Source organism: Elgaria multicarinata, chromosome 11 (genome assembly GCF_023053635.1).
Source record: "Elgaria multicarinata webbii isolate HBS135686 ecotype San Diego chromosome 11, rElgMul1.1.pri, whole genome shotgun sequence".
Lineage (NCBI taxonomy): Eukaryota > Metazoa > Chordata > Lepidosauria > Squamata > Anguidae > Elgaria > Elgaria multicarinata.
In genome coordinates this window covers 11,533,541-11,555,813 of record NC_086181.1, presented here as the reverse complement: position 1 = coordinate 11,555,813, position 22,273 = coordinate 11,533,541, and the positions used below count along the sequence as shown (strand labels likewise).

The following is a 22,273-nucleotide window of genomic DNA, read 5'->3' as shown; positions in this document are numbered from 1 at the left end:
CCTACTTATTGTGTTGTCCAGACCAAGAATCATGCTGTACAACAAACTCTGGTTAGTTTAACAAGCCAGCTTCAGAAACGATGGTCTAAAGTTGGCTTGTTTTGAAACTGATCAGAGTTTGTTATAAACCACAATTGCTATTCTGGATGACAGGACAAACGGAGATTCAAGGAAATGGATGGTGCGGGGAGGTACAGAGCTGCTGAAGTCCTCCTTCTGGCTGTGCAGCAGGACAGGGAAGCAGGAAGTGTGCGAGCCAAAGGCTCACTGCAGTTCATTCCTGCTCATGCACTCTTGCAAGCCATGGTTTAGCGAGATCTGTAAACTGGGCCACTATAAGCCAACTACATATATTCTAGTATTCAATGTTTAAGAGGTTCAGTCCTAAAGTTCTGGTACCCTTTCCTGGTAAATTACTGTCCTGATTTTACCTTTCGGAAGATGCCTTTTTAAATAGTCGTTACCACTCCGTAGGTTTTAGCCCCTTCCTCTGGTTAAACCTCTGAAGTGCTCAGTAAATGCAAATGTATGCACTTGAACACATAGGCACTCTGGGTCTGGTGCATAACTTGCCATCAGATCAGGAGCAAGACATGAGGTTGATTTCAGACTTAGCAATACATAAGAGTAAGGGTTAATGAAAAAAATCAATGATTTTTTTAAAACGAAAATGGATTTTTAAAAAATAAATTGCATTTTTAAAATTTAAATTATGTTTCTGAAATTTTCTTAATACAATTAGTAAAAAAAGGAACCGAAGTCAAACATATCATCACGAGTACTGATACAACTTCTAATTATATTCTATGAATATGTTAACTGCAGTTTATGGAGATGGGAGTTAACCTGATCAGTCCTATTCTGCACTGCAGAATAGGTGGTGTACAGAAGTGCATAATCGCTCTCCCAAGGCCTTGCCTTCCTCTAAGTGTAAAGATGGAGAAGGTCAATGAATAGAGAATTTGGGGAGATGGAGTAGATCTGAACAAAGAAGAGGAGTCTGAATATAAATGCAAGGGATAGGGGAGAGGAACAGAAAGTGAAACCAAGAGTAAATGGAACATATTCAAGCAATCCAGACTCCTGAGGAAACTCCTGCTGTATGTATCCTCCACTGTAGTAGGGAAATACGTAGCGTGGCACCTGTCCTCAACTGTGAAACACTGATAATCCACATGATTTGTGTGCCTACTGCTGTTGGGTTGGGAGAGTTCAACTTGTTCATCAATGATCTGGAATTAGGAGTGAGCAGTGAAGTGGCCAAGTTTGCTGCTGACACCAAATTATTTAAGGTCGTTAAAACAAAAAGGGATTATAAGGAGCTCCAAAAGGATCTCTCCAAACTGGAAGAATGGGCATCCAAATGGCAAATGCAGTTCAGCGTAGGCAAGTGTAAAGTGATGCATGTTGAGGCAAAAAACAACAACCCTTACTTCAAGTATAACCTGATGGGATCTAAGCTAGCAGTGATCACCCAAGAAAGAGATCTTGTAGTTGTGTTGAACAGCTTGATGAAAATGTCAACCCAATGTGCTGTAAAAAAGGTAAACTCCATGTTAGGCATAATTAGAAAGGAATTCAGAATAAAACTGCCCGTATCATACTGCCTTTATACAAATCTATGGTGCGGCCACACTTAGAATGCTGTGTACCATACCATGTTGTGTTCTGGTCACCATACCTAAAAAAAATACTGTAGAGCTGGAAAAAGGTGCACAAAAGGGCAACTAAAATGATCAAGGGGCTGGGACATCTCTGGTACGAAGGAAGGTTAAAACAGCTGGGATTGTTTAGCTTGGAAAAAAGGATTGTAATGGGAGACATGATAGAGGTGTACAAAATTATGCATGGTGGATACGGAGACATTTTTCTCCCTCTCTCAAAAAACTAGAACCTGAGATCATCCCATGAAGGTGATTGATGGGCGATTTGGGACAGATAAAAGAAAGTACACAGCCCGTAGTTAAATTAGGGAATTCACTACCACAAGATGTAGAAATGGCCATCAATTTGGATGGCTTTAAAAAGGGGTTAAATAAATTCCTCGAGGAGGCTATCAGTAGCTACTAGTCCTGACAAGTTATGTGCTACCTATGTAGCAAGCCTATGTAGGCCAATTGCTGGGGAACATGGGCAGTAAGGTGCTGTTGCACTTGTGTCCTACTTGCGGGTTCCTGGTTGACAGCTGGTCAGCCACCATGTGAACAGAATAGTAAACTAAATGGACCCTTGGTCTGATCCAGCATGGCTCTTCTTATGTTTTTATGAACCAAGGAGTCTAGGAAAGGCTTCCAGGCAGCACAGTGCAGACCAAAACTGGGACAGGTGCAAACACTACCAGCCTGTTTCAAAATGTTATGTCCAGGAAGTGCCACAGATCTGTGGCTGAGCGTGTGCTTTGCTGGCAGAAGGTCCCTTGGCATCTCCAGATAGTTGGATCAGGTACAAGTGATCAGAGCAGACAACACTGGGTAGCTGGATACATAGGCCAGATCTACACTATGAAAGCGGTATATGGTCTGTGTCATGGGCCCCAACAGTTGTCAGTGCACTTCAGCACCAGTATAAAGCAGTAGTGTGGCTCCTGCCTTTTATATACTGTTTTCATATTGCTATATCCTGCTTGGTGTAGATCTGGCCATAGACTGATCTGCTGTAGCTCAGCTTCTGTTGTTTATTCCTGCCTTCCCCAATCTGGTACCCTCCAGATATGTGGTACTGCAACTCCCATAATTCTCAGTGGCTGGGAATTATGGGAATTGCCTCTGGAGGGCACCCGGTTCGGGAAGGCTGGAATAAATCCTCCTAGCAGGCCTGTAAATATTATTGTGGCGCCAAGCAGTTGTGAAATCTTCCGGCGTCATTCTGTCTTTCTTGCCCCATGGAACCGGAACCGTCCCTCCTGCTAGGCAGTGCTTCAGTCACAGGAAGGAAAAGAAAGGTGGCCAGGGAATCGAAAGCAATTAGGCAAAAATCTTCGTCATTGCAGCCAAGTAAGTGGCAGAAGGGAAAGAGAGGCGATGGTCTCCTTAGAGAAGAGAGAGCCAAAATGGATGCTGCTTGCTAGAAAGCAGCTGGTATGCAAAGTTACCTAGACTCATCCAACTGGTAAGGATCCCATGGGGCCATTCATCTAACCCTACATCCCTGCCCAGACAGGGTCTCCTGTACATAGGAATTTGGCATAGCCAAATTCTGCACCCGAAACCAAACAACTTAGATTCTAAAACCTTTAGCAAAGCATGCAAAGCAGCACATTTCCCCCAGAATTTATCCCACATGTCAAGAAGAAAGGCAAGGAACTGTACTGGCTGCTGAAAGCAACAACTACCCGCAACCTCACGCCCTCTTTATATATGTCTAAGAATTCACGAGGCTTTGCTCATTCAAGTTTATCTTGATAGTCATAAGAGCTGGAAATGTTGGATTTTTGCAATTAATAAGCAGAAGAGGAGAAAGCTGAACGCTAATGTTTAGTTTGAATGATGTGCTGGAAGAATCCACACAAACCCACCAACGCACAGGAACACTTGCAAGCACTATGGACAAAGAATGCATTTTCGATGAACTTTAAATATGTAATGTATGTACGGAAGAAATATCCATTTGCAAAACCATGGTAAATGCACATACACGTACCAGGGAGGCTGGATTGCCCAGGATTCCCCACCATATGTCTAAATGTGGGTGGGTGGTGGGGGTATGCATTTGCTGCTGTACAATGCGCAAAGTTCCACAACTGTAAGGGTATCTGCCAAGTATTCCACTTCTGTGTACCCTTCTGTGTACCCTTCTACAGACTGGGCGTGCAGATGGCACAGTCAAAAGGTCGAGATTTCAGATCACGCCGGAAGAGAGGGGAGGGGACGACCTGAAAGCGCACAAAACAGCTGCCTCTTTGCATCACTCAGAGGCACTGAAACTTTGCAACACGGAGGACAGCTGATCTGCTTTGCTTCTTCTTAGCTCTCCCTGTAATAGCAAACTCAGTACCAACAGAAATGGATCCAAAATGGAACCACTGCGAAACAAGACGGCATGCACAGAGCAACCACACATTTTTGCAGAAATAGAAATTCTAAAAACCCAATTGGGGGGGGGGCAATCTCCCTCCCACCCCACCTCCCCAAAAAGCCCAACGAGAACTAAGGGTGTTCATTGATCACCAGGAACCATGAAATATTGAGTGTCAGTTGAGAAAGAGAAACGGAAAACTGAAAGGGGAGTGCGGAGATAGGGTACAGCCTACTTGAGCCATATCCAACTTATAATATCCAGGAGGAGGGTATGACTGGCTGGCATCCAGAACAGAAGCATTACTGTCAGGGGGTGAGGTTACCCTGCAACATTCTGTTGCAGATCCCACTTGTAGCCACTAAATGGAGAGATGCTTGAAAGAGTTCCCCATGAAACCATAACTGCTCCATTTCCCCCACCCCCTGTGGCCATGATCAATGAAGTGATAGAATGGGGGCATGGAAAAGAACCCAGCACATAGCAAAGTTTTTGTTTGTTTTAACATTCTAATTTGCACGGTTGAAGAGGCAAGCTTCGGCCTAATCTATACCAAGCAGGATATTGCACTATGAAAGCGGTATATGAAAGGCAGGAGCCACACGACTGCTTTATAGCGGTACTGAAGTGCACGGACAACTGTTGGGGCCCATTGACACATAACATATACTGCTTTCATAGTGCTATATCCTGTTTGGTGTGGCTCCTGCCTCTTATATACTGCTTTCATAGTGTAATATCCGGCTTGGTGTAGATTAGGCCTTCTTCTCACTTTAAAATGATCACACTGAAACAGAGAAATGGGTTTCCTCTTAAGCGTGCAATAGAAACATTCAAAGCAAGACTTTTCACCCTTCAACATGAGAACATGAGAAGTGCCATGCTGGATCTTCTAGTCCAGCACTTGGGTCACACAGTGGCCAACCAGCTGTCGACCAGGGACCAACAAAGCAGGACATGGTGCAACAGCACCCTCCCACCCATGGTCCCCAGCAACTGGTGCACATAGGCTTACTGCCTCGGATCCTGGAGGTAGCACATAAACATCAGGGCTAGTAGCCACTGATAGCCTTCTCCTCCAGGAATTTAAAGCCATCCACATTGGTGGCCATCGCTACATCTTGTGGTAGTGAATTTGATAATTTAACTAAGTGCTGTGTGAAGAAGTACTTCCTTTTATATGTCCTGAACGTCCCACCAAGCAGCTTCATGGGATGACCCCAAGTTCTAGTATTTTGAGAGAGGGAGAAAAATGTCTCCCTATTCAGATTCTCCATACCATGCATAATTGCGTACACCTCTATCATGTCTCCCCTTAGCCTCCTTTTTACCAAGCTAAATAATCCCAGTTGATGTAACCTTCTTCATAAGGGAGATGCTCCAGCCCCTTAAACATTTTAGGTGCCTTTTTTGGCACTTTCCCCAGCTCTATAACATATATATATTTAGGTGTGGTGACCAGAACTCTACACAGTATTCTAAGTGTGTTCGCACCATAGATTTGTATAAAGGCAGTATGATACTGGCAGTTTTATTCTCAGTTCCTTTTCTTATAATGCCTAACATGGACTTTTCCTTCTTTACAGCTGCCACACACTGGGTGGACATTTTCATCGCGCTGATGACCACAACCCCAAGATCTCTTTTTTGTTTGGTCACCGCCAACTCAGGTCCCATCAGGTTATACTTGAAGTTGGTTTTTTTTGCCCCAACATGCATCACCTTACATACTTGCTTACATTGAACCGCATCTCATTTCCCCCTCTCATTTACACTTCTACCTCGGGGGGCACCTGAAAGAGCTCCAGAGAACCCTGGTGTCCTGAGACCACAGCCTGAGAACCATTGAACTAGTAAGAACCCATTCACATATAAGAAGGGGGTGGGGGAGTTCAAAATGGAGGAGAAAAATTTAGAACTGCAGGTACAAGGAATGTCCCCTTACCCCACCGCATAGGATGGCCTACCCTGGACACTCTGCACATGTACAGAAGCATTCTCAGCTGTTACTCTGCATGTCCCAGCACTGAAAACAGTTCCCAAGGGATGCCCTTGTACAGCTCCTGTCTATGTCAATGGGGCTCGTGCTGAAGAAATTCCCATTGGATTGCTCCCCCACCGATACACACACAAAGTCAGACATGTCTGCCTCTCACTCTGCCGCCCTTTATGTTGAAACTTTGCCCTCTACAACCAGAGCCAGCGCCAAGAGAAGGCATGGTTGGGCACCTGTCAAGGGCCCACACCACAGCATGGGCCCAGCAACAAAAGCCCCATGGAGCTGCTCCTCCTCTTCCCCTGCTCATTCACCTGTCTCTTGCTCTGGCCCAGACAACAGAGAAGGCCCCAGTCAAGCAAGCGGCAGTAATGAGGAGGAGGAGGAGCAAGAGCAGCTGGTGGCAATGGTGGTGAGGAGGTAGGCCCACTGAGGGAAGGGGACCCATAGAGGTGTCCTGCCCAAGGGCCTTCCAAATCCTGGAGCCACCATTGCCCTATAGCAGCCTTCCTCAACCTGGGGCGCTCCAGATGTGTTGGACTGCATCTCCCAGAATGCCCCAGCCAGCTGGCTGGGGCATTCTGGGAGTTGTAGTCCAACACATCTGGAGCGCCCCAGGTTGAGGAAGGCTGCCCTATAGGAAGGCCACCTCTGGAGAAGGGAACCTTGGCAAAGGATTATGGTTGCCACATGATCAGGGTGCAGATGTGTATGGGGGGGGGGGGGAATCCCAGAAGCCTTAGACTGAAGCCTAGTACGATTGGGAAGCTGGATAACTGTAAGCAGGGCTGGAGGAGAAGAGAGAAAATGGGGATCAAGGGTTCAAACACAAAACAGTGTAGTGTAGTGGCTAAAGTGTTGGACTGGGAGTCAGGAGATCCGGGTTCTAGTCCCTACTCAGCCATCGAAACCCACTGGGTGGCCTTGGGCCAGTCACCGGCTCTCAGCCCAACCTACCTCACAGGGTTGTTGTTGTGAGGATAAAAATGGAGAGGAGGATTATGTATGCCGCCTTGGGCTCCTTGGAGGAAAAAAGGCGGGATATAAATGCAATAATAAAAATAAATAAAACACTCAGGCCTCTATCACATCCTCTCAGTTCCCCCTCTTCTGTTACAAGGCTATATTATCAATAAGATGCAAAAGAATCCGATACAAAATCACGGAGAAACAGAAGAGGCAGCCTGTGCATCCTGTATCTAGCAGGCTGGGCTGGGAGGGGAGCTGCGCTTCTCATCACCCCAGATACGCAGGAGTGATCTGGGCGTCCTCAGTGGTGAGGAAAGTACACTCTGCATGGACTCTTCCTCTATTCTTGCTTCACAAATCAGGTTCAAATCAGACTCAGATTTGTATAGTTTGATTAGGCACAGGGAGAGATGATGGGGGACAATACAAAAAAGGGAAGAGGAGGAGGAGGAGGAGGAGGGTGAGGGTAGGGTGAATCTGCACAGGGGAGGATAGAGGGGAGAATGGGAGCAATCAGGCAGGCAGCCCATCATGCAATTATAAATTATAGGGGGGAACGCAAGGTCGCTGGAATCCAAAGGGGCTAGAATGGTATAAAAACCTTTGGGGCAAGGAGATTAGAGTACAACTATGTATTCCATACTTATTTAGTACAGCTCCCATCCCGCTTTGCTTCTGTCATGGAACCCATGGGGGCTTCCAGGCGGTCTCCCAACCAGGAACCGATCGGTTAAACGGGCAGAGAGAAAACCTAGGATCAGGGTCAACATACAGGGTGGCAGTTTATGGTATACAGTGGGACAGCAACCAACACAGGGAAAGTGCAGGGAGGCACACAAAGATGCAATCAGAGTGGGAATGGGCGGGTGAAGGAAACCATATCCTGGGAAGAGACGTGCAATAGGATAGGAAACGGAGGGGAGCTGGGAGAATTGTTGGAGGCCCTAAGCCAAGATGGTGCGAGATGCTGTACATGATGTACACAAGGTAGGAGTAGAGGAAATGGGAGCAGAAGGACGGAAAGGCCAAGAAATACAGTAGGGAGGTGGGAGCCTGGCTCCTAGCAGCCAGTGTGCTACAAGAAGGGGAAAAGATAACATGGGAAGGAGGGAGGGAAGGCAGGTGCATAGATCCAGGGAGCAGAAGTCCAAATGGAATGGAAAGTCAGGGAGGGGAGAAGGAACAAATCCTGAGAGTTACGAACAGGATGGGGTAAGGATAAGTCCGGTCGGTGGCTGCAGCTTTTTGCCACTATGCAATTAGCAGGATGCCATCAGATGTGTGGGGGAGATAAGCCACAGAAATTAGTTGGGATGAACATTCAAAGTGGGGACAATGTGGAATTGGGCCAGGGGGCGGCATGCAATTCGCACGGGTGGGGCATGGGTGCTGAGGGGGTGCACGAAGGTTGGGGGGGTCGGATTTGACGGAAACCAGCTTAAAAATCCGATAGAGAACGAAGTTGAAGGGGCAGCATGGAACTGGGGGTCAAGACAGGCAGCATGAAAATTAGTTGGGGAGGGGCACATATCTTCGAGGGGGGGAGCATGCAACTGGAGATGGAAAACGAAAGTGATTGGGGGGGGAGGCCGGCTGCTACGGGGTGCAATTCTAGGGAAGACAGAAATGGGGGTTCAGCAGCCATACCATTAAATGGGGAAGGAGGGACAGCAGACCCCATAACTGAGGAGAGAGAGCCTGGCCGTGTGCTTAGGAAGCTCCTTCCCCAACGAGGCGCTGGGCCGCGGCCACGGAGCGCCCTGCGGCGCCCCCCTGGGTGGTGGGGGGGGCGGTCATGTGGCTGGACCTCCCCTCTCCCGGGAGCAGCACCGTCATCTCCCCCAGGGCTCATCGGTGGGAGCGCATTCTGGAGGGGAGGCGCCACCTTGGCTGCCCCCACAAATGCTTCTTCTCCCTCCCCCCCTCCCCCCGGCCGTCCTTTCTCCTTTTTCGCCAAGCGGATTCCTGCGCGCGGGGAAGAGGGCAGAGGCTGGGGGGGGGGGTTGCGATTGGGGGCGGGGGGGGGGCTGAACTTACATCACCTCCCAGCTTGGTTGCGAACGATCCTCCATCCTGAGGCGCTGAAGACGGTGCAAGCGGGCTGCTTCAGGGAGGTGCTTGTTGGGGGCCCTTCCGTGGCTCCCCCCTCGTCTTGTTTTCGTTGCTTCTTCGGCCCCCGACCCCTCCTCGGTCTCCAGCGGCTCGCTCCCCCTCCCCCAGGCTCACACCACAAAGTGTGCCATCCTCAGGCCGGCAGAACCACAACGTATCCCACGTGGTGGCATCACCTTTTGTGGCCTAGGGCGTCTCTGCCACACCTCCCCATGGCCAAAAATAAAGAGGCGGGCGGGGGGGGGGAGACGGCGACGATCGCAACGTTGGGAGGAAAGGAAATGTTTGTAAAGGTTCCTCTTCCTCCTCCGCCTTTGCTGGCTGGCCTGGTATAGCCTCTTCTTTCTCTCTCTCTCTGTTTCACTTGCTCTTCCAGCTCCTGTTTCCTGCTCCTGATAATACACACGCGCGCGCACGCACGCACACACACACACACACACACGCCAGAAGCAGGAAACAGTCACAGAGCAAAAGAAGTGCCTACTGGGCTTTTAAAATTATTTTTAAAGAGAACCGGCAACAACAACACTCTCCCTCCCCGCCGCCCCCTTCCAAAAAAAAAAAAAAAATGATCACGGCACAAACAGCCAAGCCACAAAACCAAGTTGATGTAACTCAGATAGGAGATGGGGGGCCCTTTCTGTTGGGATTATTTATTCATTCATCCTTGGTTTCAAGTCACAAGTTACTTTCGGAAATCAGAGGTAATGAGAGTGTTCCTGACTTGAAAATATATATATACACACACACTGTATTTACAGCTCCGCATGCTGTTGGAATTGGGGTGGGAAAACAAAGGCGAAGGTAGCTAATCCGGAAACTTGACCCGGATTAGTCAGCAAGACTTCGGATGTAAAAGGATCCGTCTAAGTGACATTAGAAAGGCAACAGTTGAAAACATGAATTAGGATGTAGTTAAGAACAAAAAGGCAAAAAGCCATCTGTAATTCTCAACAATTGCCTTATTTTGAATGCATGCAAAATTTATAATTATTTTCCATCTCCTATTACAATTTTTAAACACACACATACAATGTTCAGTGTAAACCTATGAAAATAAAAAAAATATTAATGGAAGATGTTGAACACAACACATTATAATGTCCAATAAAAACCTATAGAGGTAAACATATTAATGGAAGCTGTCAAGGAGAAAATTATGTCACAAACAATTATACAGTGGTTTATTGCCCATAGCCAGCCTAAATGTTTTTGGGGGGAGGTACCAATAAAGTATAGGGGGCAGGCCTGGTTTGCAGGCCTTTTACAATCAAAATTTAAACTGTTTTTAATTATTTGTTTGATAAAAAAAAGTGTAAGACAAAAAATAATAATAGGAGAACCAGCACACACCCCAGTTACAGACCTGATCGAATATGGCTCATAAATACTGTCAGGCATAATAGATCTATTCAAGAGTAAAAAGTTAGTGTGATCAAAGGGCCAGTCAGGACTTGCTCCCTTTTCAGCACCCTTCTGGTCCTGAAGATGATAATCATGAGTTGGGAAGGAGGAACGAAGGAGCCGGTAGCTGAGAATACATGTTTTTTGCTCAAATTGATGATCCTGGGTTCAATTCTCAAGCCCTAGGATTGGCCTGTGGAAAATTAGTGGGTGAAAAGATCAGCTCCATCCCATTAAAAGCTCCAGCAGCTGATCTCTGCACAGCACAGGATTAGGGCATGCCTGTTTCCTTCTGGAAAACAGAACCCAATGGGCCTGTTCAGAAGACTCCTTAAACCCTGCTGGTTAAGGGTTTTGTTTAAGCAGCAGGGTTTTAAAGTGCCTTGTGCAATGTATTTTGCTAGACCCTGCTCACTCACTCACTAGCTTGCAGCAGGGTTAGCGGCTCTAACCATGGTTTAAAGTGTTGCGTGTGACAGCACAGCTTGTGGTTAGTGCAAACCACAGTGAACCACAGTTTCGCTAACCACAGAGCCTGAAGCATCGTCTGAACAGGCCTATTGAGGTTCTTTGTGTAGTGTTATGGTTAGAGCAGCCTCCCCCAATGCAATGCCCTCCAAATGTGTGGGACTGCAACTCCCATAATTCCCAGCCAGTGAAGACGGCCATTGGCTGAGAGTTGCAGCCCAACACATCTGGAAGGCACTGCATTGGAAGAGGCTGGGTTAAGGTATCCGTCAAAATTTCAGACTGAACTTCAACTCCCACTCAACTCACACTGGGTGACCTTGGTTGTCATATCTTTGCCTAACCCACTTTACAAGATTGTAATGAGGATAAAAGGTGTGATGAACCACACATGCCACCATGAACTCCTTAGGAAAGGCAGGATATCAATGCAATTAATAAAATTAAAGCTAAAAACCATCTTGGGGAGCAGGGATTGGGAACATCATGCCTTGATCTCTTGGAGAACTGCTGCCTCTCCTGGTACATGAGTCTTTCTGAAACTGGTGCCCTCCAGATGTTTTGAACAAAAACTCCTCTCAGCACCCACAAGCATGGTCAATGGGCAGGCATGGTAAGAATTGGGCTACATCAGGTTGGGGAAAGCTGGATTAGACCATATTGGGCTAAATGGACCACTGGTCTAACTAGGAAAAAGGTAGCTTCAGATAGCTATGTAAGAAATATTTATTTCATACATTTATGCCCCACTTTTCTTCTCAAGGGAAGGTACAGAGAATGTCTAAATAGTCTATCCAAGCACTGATCAGACCCAGACCAGCTTAGCTTCAGCAAGGTGGCAACATCAAGTCCCTTCTGACCATGGCCTGGGATCCTGTTCCTACCTTAGATGTTCATCAACCACTTTTCCATACAAGATCTCTGGAAAACATGATCAGCCTTCCCCAATCTGGTGCCTTCTAGATGTGTGAGACTACAACATCCATTATCCCCAGCCAGCATGGGCAGTGGGAATTGTGAGTTGTAGTCCAAAACATCCAGAAGGTACCGGGTTGAAGGTTGGTGTAGACCCTTGAGCCACCTCTTATACTACTAGGAAGGAGAAAACACACAAGGCTAGTGAGTCAAAGTCACTTTAAAATGGTCAGAGATGGGACAGTATTTTGGAATTGGCCCAAAATCTGCTTGTGGGACGGAAGGTAACTGGTAGGGGCTTTGCATGAAGCCTCTACTTAGGTAAGTCACATAGACACATCTCATATCGTCTTCTCAAAACAAGCCAAGTCTGTTATGGTTTCACCACCGGCTGTGCGGCCCACCGATGTTCACCTTCTCCACCTCTTATCAGGTATGTTTTCCTTATCCTTATTACCAACCGAGGTGCCAAGGTTGCCCCTTTGCTTCAGCCAAAGTTTCAAGCCGCTTGCATGGAGTTGGGCTTTTCCTTTGCTGGCATCCGTTAGTCCATCATGGCTGTTCTGATGTTTTATGAAGCCAGTGGTTCCTTGTGCCCAGGGCCGGCCCTCCCATTAGTTAGAGTGAAGCCATCTCCATAAGCAGCAGATGCTGGGAGGCAGCAGCAAGGCGTGCAAGGAGAGAGCTGTGCCCCACATGGCCTGCTCTGCACCCTACAGATTAGCCTACTGCTTCCTGTTGCAGTGGTGGACACGGTCTCCATCAGTATTGAAGACAGATTCATCTGCCAGTCCAGTTGACTATTTATACATCGAATGGAAATGGGCACCATCTTGTTCATTGCCTCAGGCAGCAAAATACCTTGTGCCAGCCCTGCTTGCATCTAGCAGTTTAGTGTCTAGCAGATTTAGCTGCGGCAGCAGCAGCCACCACCTCCTCCTCCTCCTCCTCGGGGTGAGCAGAAGGTAGATCTTCAGATGTTTTGAACTTCAACTCCAAGAAGCCCTTACCAGCATGGCCAATGGTCAGGAATTCTGGGACTTGGTCCCAAACATCTGGAAATCAACTTTTTGCCCAGCCTTGTTCTACCCTATGCAATCCAGGATGCAAGAATTCCACAAGCCAACGCAAATAAGCCAAGCCTCATGTCGTCCAACCCGAGTATTATCCAACCTGTCTTACCAGAAAATTCCACACCAAACCCCAAACCAACTATCCGTTGGAATCCAAGCATAAGCGAAGAAAAAGAATGCTACCTAAGTCTCTGGGCTCTACCTTATAACCCGTATTATATGAGGATGCACAGAATAAAGAAAAAGTGAGGAGGAGGTGCTAAAGGAGACAGATATTTTAAACAGAGCAGACAACTTTTGCATGAACAATTGCAAAAATAGCATTCTAGCCATGAATAAGTCTGGTTCTGCAGAATTTAGATTTCTGGCTTGTGGAGTTTTATCTTTCATGCCTTTTGGTAGAAGGGAGGGAGGCAGCCTGTTACAGCCTATATATTAGAGTGGCCGGTTAGTTATGCATCACCAGAAAAGAGGACAATCAGCAGGAGCAAATTTATATGTACAGATGCAAATTTAGAAATAATCACTATAATTTAAATAGAAACACAATGCATCTCACCGGGGGTGGGTGAGGGGACGACAGTGGCCAGGTGAGCCGGGTGCCTCCTGCTCAGGCTGCTTTCCAGGTGTTCACCATGGGTGGGCAGCTTCAAGGCCACTGTCCTCCTTTCTGATGTATATCTTTAAACCAAACATGGACTCGGCAGCTCTTCAAATAGAGGACTGGAATGTATCACACATGGGCCACCCTGCTATATATACATTGTGGGGCTGTTTTTTTGTTTTTGTTTTTTTAAAAAAAGCAATTATATATATATGAGAGAGAGAGAGAGAGAGAGAGAGAGAGAGAGAGAGAGAGAGAGAGAGAGAGAGAGAGAGAGAGGAGGTAGTGGGGTGTGGGAAAATCCTTTTGGCATCCAGGATTTAAAAATAAAATCGCTTGCTCACAAATAGGTTTATAGAAGTTGAAAGAAGAAAGGAAGGAGAGAGGCAGGCATTATTTCCCGGCTGGGTTCCCCCCCACCCACCCACCCTTTTCTTCTTCTTTTCTCTCCCGACTTGCTGTAGAATGCTTTGAAGTACAAATTAGGGCATGCCATCAGGCTCTGATGTTAAAGTTGATGGAAGGGAAGCAAAAATTATTAAATAAACTGCGCAAACAAATCACACACACACACACACACAGAGCATTTCTCCCATCTGCCTAGCTTTGTGTGAGACTAGGCAAGTGAATCAGAGGCAAAATGTAACATCTGGAGCTATAAGAAAATCAACATTTTACTGTCAAGAAGCAAAGAGAGGAAGCCCACCACCACCACCAGCCTTCTTGGGCTTCTTTCTCACTGGGGTGGCAAAGCTATGCCTGAGCTGTACCATTTCAAGGATGGGGGTGTCAGACTACAACTCCCACCATCCCCAACCAGTATGGCCACTGAAATGGAATTGCAGGAATCATCAGAAATGCAGTCCAATCCCTCTGGAGGGCACCAATTTGAGGAAGGTTGGCCTAAAGGATCTTGGAGTAGGACCAAGTTGGCATCTAGTAGAGACAGTGACGTGTGAAAGGACAGGTTGTTTACCTGTAGCTGTGGTTCTTCTCATGGTCATCTGTGCATTCACATATATGGGTTCTGTGCCTATGTGGAGCCTCAATTTGAGAAACTTCTAAAGCTGAGAAAGTTTTGGTGGGAACCCTCCCCCACTGTCCTACGGTGCATGTCGGGGCAGGCTCCTGCCTATTCCCTCATTTCATGAGACCTCATTGTGGCCTCAGAACCGAGGTAGATAATATAACGTCTCCGTAACAATGTGCAGTACTCATCAACATTTAAACGGGGGCGGTGTGGGGGTTGTGTGAATGCACTGGAAGAACCACCGTTACAGGGCAGCAACCTGTTCTTTCTCATGGTCTCTGTGCACCACATATATGGGCGATTAATGAGCTCACTTACTGGAGGTGGGTAGGTGTTGTGATGAAGCTCTGATGAAAGAATGGCTCGCCCAAATGAACAATCTACCCTGTATCACACATCCAAGCAGTAATGACATATGAAAGTGAATGGCCTGGACTAGTAATGACATATGAAAGCAGTCTCTGGTATGGAGACTGTCGACATCGCCCTGGTAGATGAAGCCTTGCTCCATCTAAAGGCAGAACTTCAATTTGGGACCAAGCCTCCTAAGACATACCTGCCCATCTTAACCCCAACTATTGACTTCGCTCCACAGTCAGCCTGATGGTGGACAGTGTTGATCTGTGGCCTCGCTAAATTATTCACCTCCTTTTAGAACACCTTGATGAATTCCCTCTGGTCTTCAGATAGTTGCATAACAAACCGATTTCATCCCATAAAAAACTTTTGGGTATCTTGCCATGGTGGCTTGATAGCTGGGTACTTGGGACACTTGGAGGCTCAACACTGCAGATGAATAGATCCTGTGACCTATCAAATCCAGTCATCGCCCTTCCATGTTTATGGTGGCTGAGTGGATTTTTTGTGATCGGTTCTTGGGGATTGAAGCAGATTCAACAATTGTCAAGTTTGTCCACGGTTGTGTAAAAAGAAACTCAGCATCCTTTTCTAAGACCCTATACATACTTTCGAACCATTTCAAAGTGAGTGTCATAGAAGCCGGAGCTTTCCATGATAGTTGAAGAGTCTGTAAAAGCATTGGCAAGAACAAAATAGCTACTGGCATGTATGTCTCGACGTTCACCGTATCAAAAACAGGGTCTTTCAGCCTCTCCACAGGTTGCTTTTCAATCCCCAAGGACTGTGCTATTTTAACAAACATAAGTGTGTAGAACAGTGGTAATTAGTGGCTCACCAGAGGTCTTGGCCTACCATGATCCTTCACTATTGGCTATGTTGGCTAGGGCTGATGAAGGTTGTAGGCCAAAACATCTGGAGGGCTAGAAGCTGCCTAAGGCTTTATGTCCAGTATGTTCTAGAAACCCTTTTCAGGTCTTCAGGTTCGGCCTTGATGCATGCAAAGAATTTGTGTATGCATCTCCACTGTGTGATCCCAACCCAGCATCCGGGATATAGGCTTTAGGGGAGCTGCCTGCAATTAGAATTAATAGTGGGGAAATATGGTGCCTGGAACGTTGGGCATAGTGGACAAAATATCGCTCCTCGGGTTTCAAGAATGTGAGGTTCATGCTGGCTGAAGAATGTTGGGAGTTGTGAGACTTTTTCCTGTCTAAACACACAGAATTGCACTTTACAGATTTTTTTAGTAAGTCAGCCACAATGTCATTTGTTTACTTGCATTGGTGTCGATACATTAAAAGCAGGTGCTCAGGCCAGATCAATTGAAGATCAGGTGACAAAGAGGATGTGGGTGGATGCCACACTCAAAAAGGAGCTTGAAGGTTACGTTCAAGGTCACACATCACTGCATGGCATGGGGTAAGCTTCTTTCGGGGAAACTCTTGCAGTTTTGAAACCAATGAACCTCTGGATATAGCATACATCAAAATGAAGGTAAGGAGATGTACAACCAGACATATAATCACAGAGATAACCTTTGAAGTGTGATAGAAAATCTACACACAGTAAGATTATACACACCGGATGCTGGGGAACATGGGCAGGAGTGTGCTGTTGCACCTATGTCCCACTTGTAGGTTCCTGGTTAGCCACTGTGTGAACAGAGTGCTGGACTAGATGGACCCTTGTTCTGATCCAGCATGGCTCTTATGTAAAATCTGGTACTGGTTTTAGGTGAAAATAAACTCAAAGATATCACAGAAAACTTCAGTGCTCAACACAGTAGCTTGATTCAGACGTAACAGCAAACCAAGATACTTAGGATTCTAATTTACCGTTACAATGGAACCAGGTCACTGTGGTGAGCCCTTAAAACCAGTACCAGAGTATGCCTGATAGATTTCTTTAGAATTCTGGCTTACTGGGGACTAGCAAGCATGCTGGTGCATGCTGTGCCATTGCTTCTGCTTGGCTAAACAAACCAAGAAGCCTCTGTCCGTAGTTTCTTTAGCATTATGTCCTAACTGGGATCCCTGGTTCGTTAACCTCCCAACAAACCAGAATCATTAGTCAGGGTTTGATCTTGGCTTATGACTCTGGCTTCTTGGGAGAGCATCATGTGTCTGCAGTGCCATTTGTTCCAATCCTGCTGCTTATCAATTTCCTCATACCCTTTAGGCAAGAAATTAGAAGCCGACTTATTCGGTAAACATTGTACCTTCACATTATTGAACATGATTGCTTGTAAGCAACTTATATTGGTCATTTTGTATCTACATGCATGTGTTTTTATCTTGTACCTGCTTCAAAGAGTATGACTGTTTCCTATTTATGGTCGTACTTTAGTAATCAATTCAATTTGCTCATTCCATGCATCAAATTATAGGAAATGAGTTGGCCAACGAATATGTAATGGGCTTGAAATAGCTGTGTGATAGTTAAAACAGTAGCAGTCCAAAACCATCGTTGTTGTTTTTCGCCATAATTTGTCACTTAAGCCATTATAGCATTTCACTTATCAAAGATAAATCCCCACAACTATTGTGTGTATGGTTGCACATTGCCTTAATTTCATTTGGTGTCTAGTATATCCAAAGTAGTTCATTATTTTCAGAGCCACAAGTTTCTCCAAGCACAGCCTAGCTCATTCTGCACTGTGAGATGGGATTCTGAAAATGACCCTCAGGATCATTTGGGGGGGACGGGGACAACACACATCCACCCACACCTCCTTCTCAGCATATGTACAATTGATCTAGGGACCTCAGCCCTCGTAAGGCCCCAACCTGAGCTTCTGGGGCTGCCCAGATGCCTTCCCTTGGCCACACCTCCTTTCCCCAAGCCACTGAGCGTTGAATTGCTTCCCAGCTTTTGTGCAGTATCTTCCCCGTTGAAATGTCTGTCTCAAGGCTTAGTTGTCTATAGTGAGAGCTTTAAGATAAAAAGGCAGGTAATTTGGGGTTTTGGCTCCAACTGCTTTCGACTTTGATCCTGCCCATCGCTGGAGTGCAGCTTCAAGAGTGTCTCCAAAATGCAATCTGGCCTTCGGACTGAAAGGGGTCCTGCACCCCTAATTTAGATGGCAATCAGCATGTATTGCTCCACTTACTCCAAAATATGTTAAGCCACCCCTACCTGCATTCAGGGGCCCTTCTGCCCCTTAGTCCTGCCCTAACAGCACCACTGTTGGGAATCTCAGATGCCCCCCGCCCTCACCTCCTACTTTGGCTTTTCAACATCGGGTAAAGACTTTTCTGTTGTGCCAAGCTTTTGGATTATCTTAAGGGGAGGGCTTTTGGAATCGTATTTTTGCTGGCTCTTAAGATTTTTGGGGGCACTGTTTATTTTATTTTTCAGATTCTACTAAGTTGCATCCAAGCTTCAGCATGCTTAGAGTAGACCCATTGAGTAGACACACTGTGGCTTGTTAACCACGCAAACTGGGTCAGTGTGTAGAACCTGGCTTCAGATCTCCACTCGTACATGAGTAGGAGAGGTTAGTGTCGAGACCAGTATTGCAGAGAATTAAATCCGCACTCTAGCATGTAGCTCAAGGTAGGTGACCTAGGGTAAGGTGACCATATGGAAAGGAGGACAGGGCTCCTGTATCTTTAACAGTTGTATTGAAAAGGGAATTTCAGCAGGTATCATTTGTATATATGAATAACCTTGTAAAATTCCCTCTTCATCACAACAGTTAAAACTGCAGGTGCCCTGCCCTCTTTTAAATCTGGTCACACTCCTCCACCTTTAACTGTTGTGATGAAGAGGGAATTTCACCAGGTTCTCCATATAAACAAATGACACCTGCTGAAATTCCCTTTTCTATGCAACTGTTAAAGATACAGGAGCCCTGTCCTCCTTTTCTTATGGTCACCCTAACCTAGGGTCATTCACTGTCTCTCAGCCTACCCTAACTCACAGGATTATTGTAAGGAAAAAATGAGGGGCGGAATCATGCACAACACCTTGAGCTCCTTGGCAGAAATACAAAATATAGAACTTAAGTAATAATAAATGAGGCTCAGCAGACCTGGGGTCAGCCACTCCACTGTAGCCCAAGCTCACAGGGTTTGCGTTTCATCTGCTTAACAAAGCAATCACCATCAACAGGTTCTCCCAAAAACGAAACAAAAAACCCTTCAGAGGTGAAGTAGGGAGAATAAATCACTTACAAAATAAACCACTATAGATTTTCTATACAGAGAGATTTATGCTAAAAAGGATTAGGGAACGCCAAGGCCATAAATTTGGTTTTATAATGTGCCCAAGGAGCACCTTAAGCAATTTTAAAGCAGGAAAGGAAAAATCAGCTTTATTTCTGAACACAACTGCCAGAAGTGGCACTACAGATTAAGCCTGTATCATCAGCCCCAGGGTTTATCATTGGTGGCAAAAAGTTCAATTTGGCATCTAAAACCTGGATTTGTGAAGCAAAAATGCAAGTGCCTGAGTATGTACAGAGTGCCTTTACCTCACCACTGAGTAATCACAACACACCCTCCACGTAGTCTGAAGATCCGAGCAACAGTGTTCCAGGACACTTAGTAAAGGCCCCAGTACCTTTTTAAATAAAGAATAGAAATTAAGCAATAGTGGCTTGGATTTGGCCTAACATTTTCCCTCCTTAAGCAAAACATCACTTGCCTTGTTCCAGCAATGAATAAATGCATTTGTGTGTGGAAAAAGGCTTCCACAGACAACCTGCTATGCAAGGTGGGGCATGGGGAAAGAGTATTAAAGTCTCAAAATACCCTATATTTGGAGAATAGAAGTAATTCCATCTATAGCAGCTCACAGCCACATTACATCACTCCATGAGCATTTTTGCTGCCTCTTGCATTTCTTGGCCTTTTCACCCCATTGACCCCCCCCCCACACACACATTATACTGTGTAATGTATGCCTATGTATCTGCCAACCAATTATACACACATGTATTGGATAAATCTCTAGCTTTGAAAATTTGTCACATTGATTTAATATGCCACAAAATTAGTACAATGAACTAAATAGCTACCCCCTCTGGAACTGAACAAATGAGTCCTGTGACCTTAAAATAGTAATATTTTGTGGCCTCCGCTTCTGCATGCTGAAACACACTTGGCCAAACACATGAAATGGATATGAACGTGGCGGCGGGTGGGGGGAGCTTTTTGTAAGGCGAGAGAAGCTATCTGAATGTGTTTGCAGATCTATAGGAATCCTATAATGGATTCCTATAGAACCACAAAGGCCCTGAAGTATTTCATATTGCTGGGGGTTTATCTTGATTCACGGAACCAAAATGCCCTTCTTTGGTTCTAATTTACACTATGCAAAAAACTGAAAGAAGAATAAAGGTGCTTTTTATATATATAAAAAAGGCCATTCCTGGGCCTTGTGGCCATAAAATTAAATAGAATTATAAAGCTGCAAACCTGTAGCCAACTTTTGTGAAGTTTCGAAATCCAGGAGCTCCTACCATGTTTCATGTTGGGTGCAAAGAAACCCAACCATCCTCTTCCAGCCTACTTAGTCGAGAGCATAACATTCCTTGTCAGTTATGGCTGCCGCCAGGTAAGTGCTTAAATACACAGCTGCATTCATGATAGCTTTAATGTTAATAGTTGTAATAATTTTACAGATCTTTCAATTAGCAGACTAGATTTCTTCATTCCTAGTTCCTACACTAAACAGAAATGCAACAGAACAGTGATACAATTTGGAAGCCACTCACAATGGGTGAGCTCATTAAAAGCACTGTGAAAATGTATGAAGCCTGCATGTATATGTCCCCAAAGCTCCTAGAGACATACCTGTACAATTTTTGACCTATAAAGCTGGAGTTCACAAGGCACTCAAGGCCTGCGTCAGGAAAACCTGAACTGCACAGCTTTCATGTGGCAGTATCTGTAAAGCGGCTGCTGTCTTTCTCAGTGCAGAGAAGCATAGTATGATCACTCTGTTCTTCTCTTTGCAAAGAGAAAACGGCAGCCTCTACACAGTGGGGAAAAGAGCAAGCGCCCCAGGTCTTTCTGCACAAAGAATGGGCACGGATGACATTAATGGATGGGACTTAAGGAAAGGAGGAAACGGCATTGAGCAGGGGGTTGGACTCGATGGCCTTGTAGGCTCCTTCCAACTCTGCTATTCTATGATTCTATGACATCTACCCCCTTGGTTGGTCCCAAGAGGCAACTCACCCCCAGGATCAATCCAGTTCCCCACCCCTTCTTATAGAGTAGCAACCCTTTGGTTTGCTGTGCAATGAGGGCATTTTGATACACACATTAATTTGGATCACTTAGCCATTTCCATCCATGGAACATTTCCTGTTATCCATACAAACAGTTGTACCTTGACTTAAGGTAAAGCAGGTACGCAGTTGAAATTGGCAAGTTCCCAGATGCATTCCATTAACTTTAAGACCTCCCAGAGAAACCGAATTCCACTGCCTCTCCCCAAATGTAGGTAGGAAGGGTTATGAAAGGTGTGCATATTTTTTAAGTACAGCAGCTTGTTGTGGTACTAAGCCAAGGAATTATGAGAAATGGTAACAGCACTTACTTGACAGATTCTCTCTTGGAGCATGTACAGGGTGCCCCTCGCTGAATAGGCAGTGGCTTACAGAAGCGTAAGTTTATGGGAAAGGTGTTTTAAAGACAGAGGCTGACTTCAGCTCCAGCCTCTGCCATTTTAGGAATTAAACACTGAATGGCAAGAGAAAAAAAAAGTAAGACACAGTTTTTGGTTTCCACTACTAACTCAGTGTACTTTATTCGCCTGCAGCCTACAGCTGAACAGCCAACACTGGACAGAGTTCAGTAGCACTGAGGAATGATCAGATCTCCCCTTCACACACCTCTCTCCCCAATTCAGGAATGGCTTTCGTTTTGTGGGCGACTTTCAAAGAAAACCCCACCCCAAAGAAAAAAGGCATTAAGAAAAGGTGGACCCAGGTTTGTAAAAAGCCCATCTTTCAGACTCACGCTGGAACGTCCTGCTTGGTCTTTTTTTGTACACTGGTTCAAGAAGTCAGCACTTGGGGGCTGCAGTTCTGAACCTGGCACTGAAAGGCACGCGTCAGATACCCTGTGCAAGAAACTGGCATGCTTGCTTTCCAATGAGGATAGGAAACTGAAGAGGATCCCAAGATGAGGCTGAGAAAAGTGCACAGGCAGAGAAGGGATGCGAGAGAGAGGCTCTTTTTTTAAAAAACAAAATGAAAACAAAATGCTTCTTGGAAGGCATTCGATTCCCTGCCTAACAAGGCAAGCTGGTAAAGCGCGCAAATTTTAAAAGCCCCTAAGCATCAGTAGCTGCATAGTTAGAAGTAGGTGTGTGTC

At 45.8% G+C, this 22,273-nt stretch overlaps 1 protein-coding gene across 1 annotated transcript in view; it reads right to left on the bottom strand.

The window, feature by feature from the left end:
• Positions 1-9,046, bottom strand: part of TBKBP1 (TBK1 binding protein 1) — a 69,893-nt gene extending 60,847 nt beyond the window's left edge. Inside the window, exon 1 of the mRNA XM_063137368.1 lies at positions 9,017-9,046. The gene's annotated coding sequence lies outside the window, so the exon portion shown is untranslated. The remainder of the gene's footprint in view (positions 1-9,016) is intronic.
• Positions 9,047-22,273: the final 13,227 nt, after the last annotated feature.